The sequence below is a fragment of the Bidens hawaiensis genome, unplaced genomic scaffold, assembly GCF_021521415.1.
Source record: "Bidens hawaiensis isolate Kalapana, Puna unplaced genomic scaffold, B.hawaiensis_p1.1 tig00005307_1, whole genome shotgun sequence".
NCBI classification, from domain to species: Eukaryota; Viridiplantae; Streptophyta; class Magnoliopsida; order Asterales; family Asteraceae; genus Bidens; species Bidens hawaiensis.
Genome location: NW_027491338.1, coordinates 507,888 through 520,515, shown reverse-complemented (window position 1 = coordinate 520,515; position 12,628 = coordinate 507,888).

The window sequence follows — 12,628 nt, the reverse complement described above, 5'->3', positions numbered from 1 at the left end:
GTTACATTCGTTATGGGGTAACGAATGTAACTTACAATAGAGCGAATAGCAATATTTACATTAATACATTTTCATTATATGTTAATTATAATAATAAACTAATAAAGACCAAGATGTACAAAACATGTATCAACAAACTCCCCCTCGTCTCGAGCTCTTTATTCTTCATTGCTGGAACATCTTCGTCTTCCACTCCATGCAGCTCGTAGTATGCATAATAGACTCGAACAATAGACTCGAACAATCTCCTGAAATTGCATTGCTAGTTCGTAGTCGCTTACGTTAGCAAATCTGATCTGACTATGAAATAATGCCTCATTGTTAGACTCAGATAAGTTAACAAGCCACATCGGATCGATCACACGTATTATCCTCGTGTTAGACCTGGTGCCTAATACAATAACCACTTCACCCCGTCTAGTTGTTGTAGTACCAACAGTTGAACGTGGTGAACAGACTCTGAGGGAATATCTTCATCTGTGCCCTCTTCATTGTCTTCGGCGGCTTTACCTGTAAGATCATCTTCCTCCAGCCAGTGCGCGGATCAATATCGTTAATATAATTATGAGTCGGCACTTGCGGCTTGAAGAACTTGAAACCATAACGGGATTCATGTAATAAATGAGCATAGAACCACTCAGCCCAGACATCTTTTCCTCGATTCACGAACGGTCTGTTGGCTAGTGTTCTAACATCCCACCTTGGAATAGATAGAATATTGTGTGGGCGCTTGAAATAATAAATACCGTGTTCCCACTTCACGATATATACCTTAAGCTCAGAATCATACTGCCAAGCTACCAAATCACCTTTCACATCTTTCACAGTCTTGTACTTGTTCATCTGGTATGCAGATGCTCGAGCCTTGGCCAATCTGACTTCCTCTTGTTCATGATATCAAAAGGCCTCAATCATCTTGTTCATTCTTTTCACATCACTCTCAAACATACCCTCCAAAGCACGTTTCTGTTTCCTTTCTTTAACATATAGGTGACTTGTCTCAGCTTCCTTATTCCACTTCTCAATCTCTTCTCGTAAACGTCGTTCTGCTGAATTAAAGTGTTCTGTGGTAAAGAATGGAATACTTGAATCATTGGTGTTGTCTGTGTAGAACTCAAGATACTCCTTAACAGTTAGATCTTCTACCTCAACTTCTTCATACTCAGGCACATTCCCGCGTGGAATGCCTGGATTCGTACTTTCCTCAAACTCAAACTCAACATCAACCTCAACAGCCTTCCCAAGTTCCTCAACCTCCTCTTCATTCTGATCCAGAAGCAAGGCTGTTTTCTCTTTAGTAAAAGAATGATCCACAAACTCACCTTCTTCGATCTCGTCAGTGTTCACCATACACTATTCCGTCCATACCAACAAACAATAACATATTAGCCGGAATAACATCAATCGGCTTAGCTCTCGTGTAATCTTTGTATGGCACAATCTGTACATTGTTCCCCTCTGACCCCACCACCAGTACTCGTCTCAGTCTTATTACCTGCCGACGGTGCAGAACAACCACCCGGTTGCTGATCAATACCACCTTCACCATCCTGATCATCTTCATCATTCTTCAACTTTTTTAACTCATCATCTTTGGACGTGAGTTGAAGTATTATCTCATCTTTTTTGTTGATCCTCTCCCCCTGAGCAGTAACAAGGGATTTAAGTTCCCTGTTTTCACGCTGAATAAACTAAATATGCCTAAACATATTTCCCTGCTCTGCCCTCATCTATTCCTGAAACGAAGGATCTGCTTGAATATGAATTTGTTGCATATGAACCAAATTCAACTGATTAAACCACTGGGCATTAGGAGACAACTCATAGAAGTGTAGATGAAGAAGTTGCATAGGTCCCTGAGGACGATTAAAAGTCATGAAAGAATGCTCAGGTCTTTGCAACGGTGTTGGAGTAACTGGTGTAGCAGGAGTAGTTGATTGTGGAGGAGTCATGCGTGCCAAAACGGTCTTCAAAATATCTCCGAAGTATGGATCTGCTACAGAAGTAGTCGTCAAGGTCATTGATGGAGCTACTGGAGAAATTGACATCTGAACAGGAATAGGAGATCGAGTAACAAAAGGAGTTAGAGATCTCAGAATACTTTATGATATCGGAGAAGTAGGAACAGTAGCTAAAATAGATACAGATACCCGTATAGATACAGGTGGAGTAGATCGCTCAAATGGTTGACTCGGTATCTCAATACCCAAACCACGTCTGACACGTTGATTCTTTGATTTCTCCCCCTTATCTACCATTGGTTTTTTCCCTTTACGCTTACGTTTCTGCTCATATGTTAGCTCAGCTTGTGGTCCTGGACCACCATCACCACCATCATTACCACCATTACCACCACCTTCACGCTCAGAATCCGAATCATCATGAGCTAACGATCATTAGGTAGTGCTACATAATCAATATTGGCAAGATGACCAATCAAGCGTTTAAACTTTGGTCGATCTTGAAGACTTTGACCTCGATAAGATCTCAAACGTCTCATAGTCTCCGAATCCATGTGCTCTAGCTTCAATACATCATCTTGATCTTTAATCAAGTTAGGCTGGAGATCATTGATCATCATCTGCAAGAATCTCGGGTACATAAGGAACTTGTGACGGCTTGTGAGATTCTCCTTCAAGTGATAATAAACCAATTCAGAGAAATTAATGGTTTATTCAACACTAAGGCAACAAACGCAGACTGAAGTATCACACGACACTCATCAAACCCTCCTGTCCGTCCACCGAGACAATGAATTAGAACATGATGCAAATATTTGTACTGCTCGCACAAATTTGCTTTGTTGTACATCGACTTACCCAAATCACCATTATACTTCACCCGTCCAAACAACCCTCTAATCAAACCCTTATCAAACTCACACCTATCATCCACAGTATTACGAAAACCCAAGGAATCTCTAATAACTCCAATATCAATCACCACCTGTTTATCCTGAATAACTGCTTCAATCTGATTCTCGGCCCCATTAAATCTAGCGGTATTCCAAAAAACTCATATAATGCTTTGATAAACAACAGTCCGTGTAGATATGTCCTTGTAAATCCTGGAACGTATTAAGAAACTGATCATTCCTCCAAATATCGGTGAATCTTCAAAAACAGGATCCAGGAAGGCACATATATTGTGGCTTTTGTTCCATGATAAATGAACTGGAGCTTGCTCGGGTGCATCTTTATCTTGATCTTGAGGCTGTTGTTCAGGATTAGCCTCAGGATTTTGCTCGGTAACAGGGTTTTGAATATTTTCTTTAGCCATTTCTGTTTTAAAAACAAATAAAATCATTAGTAAACTATTCAATTAATACTATATTGATTAACGAATAGACATCTCATTCGTTATAAAGGATTAAACGAATGAGACAATCGTTATACATTAACTGAATTTCATTCGTTACAATATCGAATCACACTCATATGTTAAGTCATTCGTTACAATAACGAATCTAATCTTATTACATTAACGAATCAACTTTGATTCGTTACCCTTATTCGTTATTTGTTACTCCATCTTTTCGCTAACTTAGTGAATTAGATAGTTATTCGTCAACTGTCAACAAATCTGATATAAACATTCGTTAGAAAATTATCGAATCTGACCAGTCATTCGTTATACGAATAACGAATCTGAGTTAATCAACCATTTGACTAACACAAGTCAATTTTATCATTAATTTTGACTAATTAAGGTCAAAGACGATGAACATCATCAAAGAAACCTTTGAATTCCTATCAAATATTACAATTAAACTCAATGACCATGATCGAAAATCAGTATATATGGTATTAAATAATGATTATTGATACTATTTTTCATCAATATATGAGTTTTGAAATCGGTTAACTGTTCGGTTAGTGTTCACTTATCAAATTTATTCAGTTAACCCTAAACTACAGATGAACTTCCATGAAACTCATATAGTTATGATCGCCATTACCTGTACCTGTTGAACACGAAAAGGTCAGTTAATTGAGCTAATAAGCAGATAAAAGATTATGAAAAAATTTTGCAAGAGTTCATTCTCGGAAGCAATGAAATAGGAATAGATAAATGAATGGTCATTCGTCTAACATTGGGATTATAAACCCCAATAATTTCACGCCCAACGATGTCATTCGTTCAAATTTGAAATAAGGAATGACCTCATTCATTAATTTAAAAACCTGATTCGTTTAAGAGTTTAAACGAATAAGATTTCCGTTAGTTAAACTTTTAACCACTAATACATTAGCTCTTCCATTCGTTCACTTTATAACGAATATTAGAGTCATTCGTTAAAATCTTAACAAATGATACATTAAAATCATTCCATTCGTTAACTGTTTAACCGAATGTCTTCCATTCGTTAGGCACAACGGAAGCGAATGTCATTATAATGAATGAGGTACTCATTCATTATGTGTAATAACGAAAGGCTTTACATTCGGTAAAACATGTTAACGAATCACCAAAAATCCTTAGCGAATGAGATAAAATCTCATTAAGGATTTAAATAATCATTAAAACCAATTAAAGTTTTAACAAATAATTAAATAATCTATTAATACCAATAATGTTCCAATTAATCCCATTAATGTTCCTAATTGAAATACATTAAAATACCTGATCAACCAAAGATCTTTAATGTTTAACTTAAACGGATTTTTCCCTTAAAAAATCAACCGATACCAGTTGACAATACATTAAGCACAATTAACTTAAAATTTTGGGGTAAACAAAATTTATCTTTTTGTTTTGGATTATTCTCCAGCTTGGAGAATCGAAAATAAGGCAGAGAAAATAAAATCTTTTTGAAATTTTAAAATTTTTCAAACAACAAACAAAGTAAAAATAGTAAACACTTAAATATCAATGCATTACATATTTTTGTGAGTCTAGTAGGGAATCATATTGATCAAATTTCCATCCATCACAATTTTATTTTCAACGTTTTATTATGACTGATGTTAAGTCGATTATTGGTATTATTGTCCACTTAAATCTTCAAACAATTTTTCAGAACTTTCGGTGATATACTTAAAGATTCAATAAAGGATAATTCTTATGTGGGACCCACCTATCAGACACAATTTTTTATATCTCTTATACAGTCAATTTCACATGTACATTTTTCTTTTCTTTAAATAGATTAGCTGTGACTCATGCAAAAATAACAAAAAGAAAATAAAGCAGAAAGTTAAAATTTTCCCTTAAGATCGGTATTACTACAAGAAGATAAGGTTCCATTTTAACAAAATAAAAAGATAAAAATAAGTTGAAGTTGCACAGGCCTTAATCCCTAGTTCGATACATGACTTTCACACGTTTGTGCTTATAGTATACGCGGAGGAGATCCAAGACTTGTACTAAAAACCAAGAAAATAAAGCAGAATACTCAAATCTTAACCCTCAGGTCGGATAATCTTATCGCGCAGGAGAGGATCCAAAATTTGAATAAAAATAAAGAAAAAATGAAGTTGAATTTCTTTGCAGAATGAAATATAAAACAAAGCAGAATTTTCTTCAAAAATGAAAGCATGTATTTAAATTTTTGATACTTAAAACAGATATTTAACTATGCTTCAAGATGTAACCACACTAGATTTGGCATGTATTTTATGTTTATATCTCTTACTAGTTCTTACTCGTTTGTCAAAAGACCTACCAATACATCTATACATTTAAGTATTCAGTCTTTTATTGCTTACTTTTTACTGGACTTAGGATCAAAGGACCAATGTACCATCATTTTCCCTTTTTGCTTCAAGGCTCATTTTTAGGAGCATTTTTCAATGTTTTTGGAATTTTCACTATTTGAATGTTTTTTTGGAGTTTTTAATATTTCTATACAAACAGGAAACACAATATTTTTGGATTTTTCATATTCTCCCCCCCCCCCTAAAAACAACATAAATTTGACTAAAAACAAGAAAAATAAAAATAAAATGATTCATCCAAGCTTTTGAATATCATTTAAAGTTTTTAAACCGTTTATACCTAGGAAATATTGAAAGCGTGTTTTATCAAACGCTTTGCTATAAAGTTCAGCCTTTTAAAAATCTATATGTATCTTTTCAATATCAATTAGTTACTTTTCGAAACAATCATGAATAAAATGATATCGGATTTCAATGTGTTTAGTTTTTGAATGATGAACCGGATTTTTGGTGATAGATATAGCGGCCGAAATGTCAATATAAATAGGAGTAGTAAGAAACTTCAAACTGTAATCCCACAGATGTTGCTAGATCCCGAGAACCTGTGAACAGCCACTCGAGGCCGCCACATACTCCGCTTCGGTTGTTGAAGTTGAGACCGTTGTCTACTTCTTACACTGCCAGGAAACAAGCCGGTTTCCCAAGAATTGACAACTCGTTGTTGTAGACTTGAAGTTGATCTCGCATCCTCCGTAGTCGGAATCTGTAAAAGCGGTGAGATCAAACTTATCGTCCTTGGGGTACCACAACCCGATGTCTGGATTTCCCCTTCGATAATGTTAGATGCTCTTTACTACCTCCAGATGAGTCACTCGGGGACTCGATTGGTAACTGGCACACAAACAAACAGCAAACATGATATCAGGATGAGAAGCAGTCAAATACATCAAAGATCTGATCATAGCTCGGTACAGGGTCAGATCAACGGTATCCTCCAATTCATCCGGTGATAAATTGTGACCCACGGGAAGAGGTGTCGAAGGGATTTTGCCGTCTCATATCTTAAATCAGCTCAAGACATCGTTCACATATTTGGTCTGATGGATAAAGATCCCGGAATCAGACTGGTGAACTTGCAACCCCAAAAAAAACTCATCTCCCACATCGAACTCATCCCGAACTTAAGTTGCATCGTCTTCTCAAAATCTTTACACAGGCTATCGTTTGTCGAACCAAAAATAATGTCGTCCACGTAAATTTGGACGAGGAGCAAATCGTCACCAACGTTCTTGTAGAATAATGTACAGTCCACAGTCCCTCTTTTGAAGCCACTATCAATCAAATGGTCTGCAAGCGTGCTGTACCTGGCTCTCGGGGCCTAGTGTAAACCATAAGGAGCTTTGTTTAGGCGATAAACAGCTCTGGATAGTCAGGATCCTCAAAACCGGGAGGCTGCTTCATATAAAATTACTCGTGAATTTCTCCATTTAAGAACGCCGATTTCACATCTATCTGATACACTTTAAAGTTCTTGTAAGCTGCATAGGAAAGAAAGATATGTATAGCCTCCAGTCGTGCTACATGTAACATCTCGGATTTTTCGTATTTGTTTAAACCGATTCGAGAATGTAATTCGGATCTTTCGAACCATTTAAACTTATATTTATTGGAAATTAACTTGGTTCAACTTATTTTATAATTGAATAACTTTCAATTGTGCCAAATAGCCCTTAGAAACCTTTAAAATCACTTAAAACGGCTAAAAATTGCATTTTCGGGAACTATAGCGACTCGTTTTGCCAATTCTTTCCCGTTTTCGATTAAATTAACGAAACTTAAGCTCCAAGATATGTAAATTAATTTTATAAAACATTCTAATTTTGTTTTATTGCTGTCCAAACCGAATCTTTAAGCTAATATACCCGATTTTGTCATTAATTGATTATTCGGTTTCCTAAAATAGTTATTTCCTAATAAATAAGTCTTAACCCTTAATATTTAAACAAGGAATATCATAAAAACCTAAATTATTAATTCAATACCAGCCCCCATATCAGTAATCCATGAAATTCCTTTACCCATTGTCAGTTTCTTCAAGAATTTAGCAAGTTCGTATTGCTTTGTTGACTTTCAAGCTTCAGGACCCTTTGACCTAGATTATCTCTTGTTTCATTCATCGTTCGGGTAAGTTGTCTTCTTCAATATTGTAGATTTTGATCTTTAGAACAAAAGCCCTCAATCAATTTTGTGGATTGAGGGGGTCTCACTGGTCAATGGGACTCAAACTCGTTTAAGGGCATAATAGTCAACAACTTTGACCAATCAATTCCTCATACTTCTAGTTGGATTCAACGTTTGGTACAGAAGACTTTTATTCTCGTAACGTGATTTTAAGGCTGCAGGCCAAAACAAGACATCCAACTCACTGTTCGGATTCTGGTTAGTACCAGCTTGCTTAAATCTTAAATATAACATAACTAGAGTTCTAAACGTCCGTTTGGATTGATTCCAGCGGCCACGAGTTCATTTTAAATTTCATTATCGTATGCCACAGATTCATATTCTGATTGTTTGTAACATTTGACGTGTAGCGGACGACTCGCTTAATCGTTAGCTCGTTTAATTGCATTTATTAATCGCTTGTCAACATCTAAGGTGAGTTTGATCATTCCCCTTTTTATACACTGTTTTCAAACGTTTTGGGGACATATGCGTACTTACTCATACTTCCAAACGTTTTGGGGACATATGCGTACTTAAAGATTGAAGTTTGACACTTAGACAAGACCTTAGGATATAAACAAGATAATCATTATTTGAGCTTACATTCATGTATTTAAACTGTTTGTTCTATTTGGATATTGTGTGTATTTAGTTTCAATAAAATAATTAATTAGATATTGTCACATTATATGTATGATAGTACCTTCGAGATGTGAGCAATCGGATCATGCCCCGGCATTTCCGCCTTAGGTTGGGGTGTGACACTACAGAAGCATATACTTCGGTGTAATCGATGCCTTCTTGTTAATTATAACCAAGAACGACCAATTGTGCCTTGTTTCTCACGATTACCCCACGGTCGTCCGTTTTGCACTTAAAAAACCCATTTCGTCGGTATAGCTTTCTTGATGCGATCGGGTTTATCAATCAAATCCCATAGACCCAGTCATACAAACTATTGCAGCTTCTCCTGGATTTCTTCAACCCAAGATGGTTCCCTGAGTGCCATTGTGACAATTGTCTGTTCAATCTGTGATAAAAAGCAGGTGTATCATGCAATATTTAGAATCCCTGATGAGTGCAAATCCGTATAAGCACATACAACCGGATCCTCTATAGGAGATAAGTTACACTCAACTACATCATCGCATACATTAGCTAATTGCTTTCTTGTGCGAACTCCATCGTTCACATCCCCAATTATTTGTTCCTACGGATGGTTCGTGTGAATCCTTAAAGTAGGATTTGCAGGTACAGATACGTTATCACCGAGATTGGTGATATTTTCTTCTACTGTGTCTAAAGAGACACTCGATGATTGTATCGAAGATGAATCAACAAAATCAGCATCATAAGAAGATTCAAAAACATCGTTAGATATCTCTGATATGTTAGGAGAGTCATTTACATCAATGGAAGAAGAACTAGGAATTGGAAGACATCATTCTTCCAAATATGATCAAACAAAATCTTCAGGTATGTCTTCAACTGCTGGTGTAAACGAATTAAATAACCCATTGTAATTGAACATCCAATCGGGACCCGTACCAGTTGGAGGAGTAGTATAACTTTGGCAATCAACATGATACCATTCTTCCACACAACCCGTAGAGATATTGAAGATCCGCTTTTTAGGAGAATTGTATCCCAAAAAGTAACCCTCAAGTGCCTTTTCGTCAAACTTCCCGGCATCTCTTTTCAATACAGTACAAGGACACCCGAATGGTTCCAAATACTTTAAGTTCGGTTTACGATTATTCAAAAGTTTGTAACTTGTTTTCTTGAACTTCTTTACAGTTAGAACGTGATTCAGAGTGTAACATGCCGTATTCACATCTTCGTTCCAGAATTCAACGGGAAGCTTAGAATCAGCAAGCATAGTTCTCGCAGTTTCAATCAACGTATGAATCTTCCGCTCAGACACGCCGTTTTATTGAGGAAGGTACGTCGCACTAAATTCCCGATGTATACCCTTCTAGATACAAAAGAAATCCAATACATAATTCATGAACTCAGTTCCATTATCACTACGAATTCGTCTCACTTTCAGTTTGTAAAGTGATTCGATCTTCGTAATAAGATTCTGAATTTAGAAAGGCGTCTGATCTTTCGAACCCATAAATACCACCTATGAATATCGTGAGAAGTTATCTGTCACGACTAAACAATAAAATCACCCGCAATACTAGCACGATTCACTGGACCGAACAAATTCATATGAAGTCGTTCTAGTGGTGTAACAATCGAGTTAATCGATTTACATGGATGTGCCTTCTTCTTCTGTTTCCCCTTCTTTCAAGCAACGCAATGATTATTAATATTGAAGTTCTTAGGAGAAACACCATCCACCAATTAATTAGAAATGAGAAAATTCATCTTGCGTATGTGAATGTGCCCCATGCATTGATGCATAGAATCAAGTCTTTCTCCGTTGCTTTGGAGACAAAAGATGTTTTTGAGGGTGAAACGTTTACATTAAAATTCAAGTCAAGGACATAAATATCATTTGATCGAGGTGATCACATGACAGCCATATCTTCAGGAATTGTGTATCCCGGTTGAAGAATAACACACTCATTGTCTATGAAAATCATGGTGTAGTGTTTATCACAGATCTGTTAAACACTCAACAAATTGTGATCCACTTTTTCACAATAATTAACCTTTTCAACCGTAACTTTCCCGTTTGAAACCTCTCCTTCCTTTGTAATCATCCCACCAATGTTACCCGCAAACGCTACATACCCTCCCTGAATATCTCTAACATTGTTAAGAAGATCAAGATTGCCGGTAATATGTCGAGAACATCCACTATCCAATATCCATTTGTGATTTAAAACAGACCTGGATGAACTCTGCACAATAAGATAAAATGATTAGTTCAAAAAGGCAGCCCAAGCCTTAGTCTTGGGCTCTCCTTTTGAGATTTTCAGAGATACATTTAAATTAACACTTGCATTCTGTACTTGAGAATAGGTGATGGGTTTCTTAGTTTTCTTCTTTAAGTAGCCATCACGTATTATTCCCGAATCAGTGTTTTTACAAATAGGTTAAGCACGGTGAACGAATTTGTGTAATACATTAGAAGTTTCAACCCAAACAACTTTATTCGGATTGACATTTGAATACATTATAAAACATTCATCAACTTGATTTTCTTTTAATGTTTGAGTCATTTCAATCTTTCGAGTTGATGATGGCCTGATATTTTCAGCCTTAGCTTAGCACTTTTTCGAAACATGACCGGGTTCACCACATTTAAAACACAAACGTGAGTCTAAAGATTTTTGTGGTGAAGTACAAGTCTTGTTTATATGCAAAGGTTGAGGAATATCTAACTTGGGTTTTTCAAAAGTTATTGTCTTTGAAACTTCATGTTTTAATCCATTTTTCATTTTATAGAATTCAAGATTTGTGGAATTCGATGAATTCTCCAAAACTGACGATTTCACAAAATTAATGGGTTTGAAATCATTAGTGTTAGGTTTCACTTGAACATTTTTTGCTTTGGATTGATAGAATTTCCGTTCAAGTTCAGTAACCTTCGAAGTGTCATCCTGAAAGACACTTTCTATCATTTCGGGTTTTAGAAGATTCAAAGGAACATCCTTATCCAAAAAGACTTTGGATAACCCTTTTAATTTAAAAACTTTCCCATTGGAAGATTCAGGCTGAGGATTGATAAACTTCATCAAATCCTCATCAAACACAAAAGGCTTGTATGACTTCTTCATTTTAGGAATTACCTTAGGAATTTTCAATGAGTCACTCGAGGGTTTTGAACCATATACTGCTTGTTCAAACTCCTCGGGTTCACACAGAATGTGATTGTCAACAGGTATGTTATCGTTTTTGACAACCTCATCTGGTTCAAACAACTCCTCAATAGAACCGTCCAATTCGTTTTTGGTAAACACTGATTTACTTTTAATATTAATCGGTTCTTGAGTTGTGTTCGTTTGTTCAGCATTTTTAGATTCAACAGTAGGCATTTCTTGACATTATTCCACATCAGGAATGCTACAACAATCTCCTTTAAAAGGAGGAGGAATCTTGACGTACCCTAAACCCGCTTTCCCATTTATCTTGTGAGAGTTATTAACTTCAATAATCTCACTTAAAAGAAATGAGGAATCTCGAAATTTTCCAAGTTTGTTTTTCAGTTCTAAAACTTCATTTTCTAGGTTTGAAATGCAAGTTCGGAGTCGGAGAATCTCCTTAAAATGTTGTTCAACAACTATTATCTTACATTGAATTTTAGCTTTGAGATCATGATTGCTTTCGGACATATTTTTAATTTTTAGTGTAGATTGTTCTAGTAATTTGGATTTCTGTCGATAGCATGCATTGATCATGAAATGTTCATTTGTAAGCGAAGTGTTCTGATGTAAAGCTGATTCAAGTTCGATTTTGAGTTCAGAACATTCATCACACTCAGTCACAACAGCTGAAGATTCAGATACATTAATTGAAGGTTTAGGACATATCTCTTCAATTTTTTCCATGCATGCAAAAGATTCGTTTTTCTTTGGAACCGAATGTTCTAATTCGGTTTGCCCAGATAAACTCTGATCATAATCAGTTTCTGAATCTGAGGTGTCACTTTCTTCAGTCAGATTGTCTCCACTAGCATCTTCAAACTTTTCAACTTGTTTAACAAAAGCAAATTTGGCTTGATTTCCCAATAACCTTTGAGACTAGTCTACACCTTCATTGCAACGAGAGCTTGAGTGTTGGTCGACTTATTC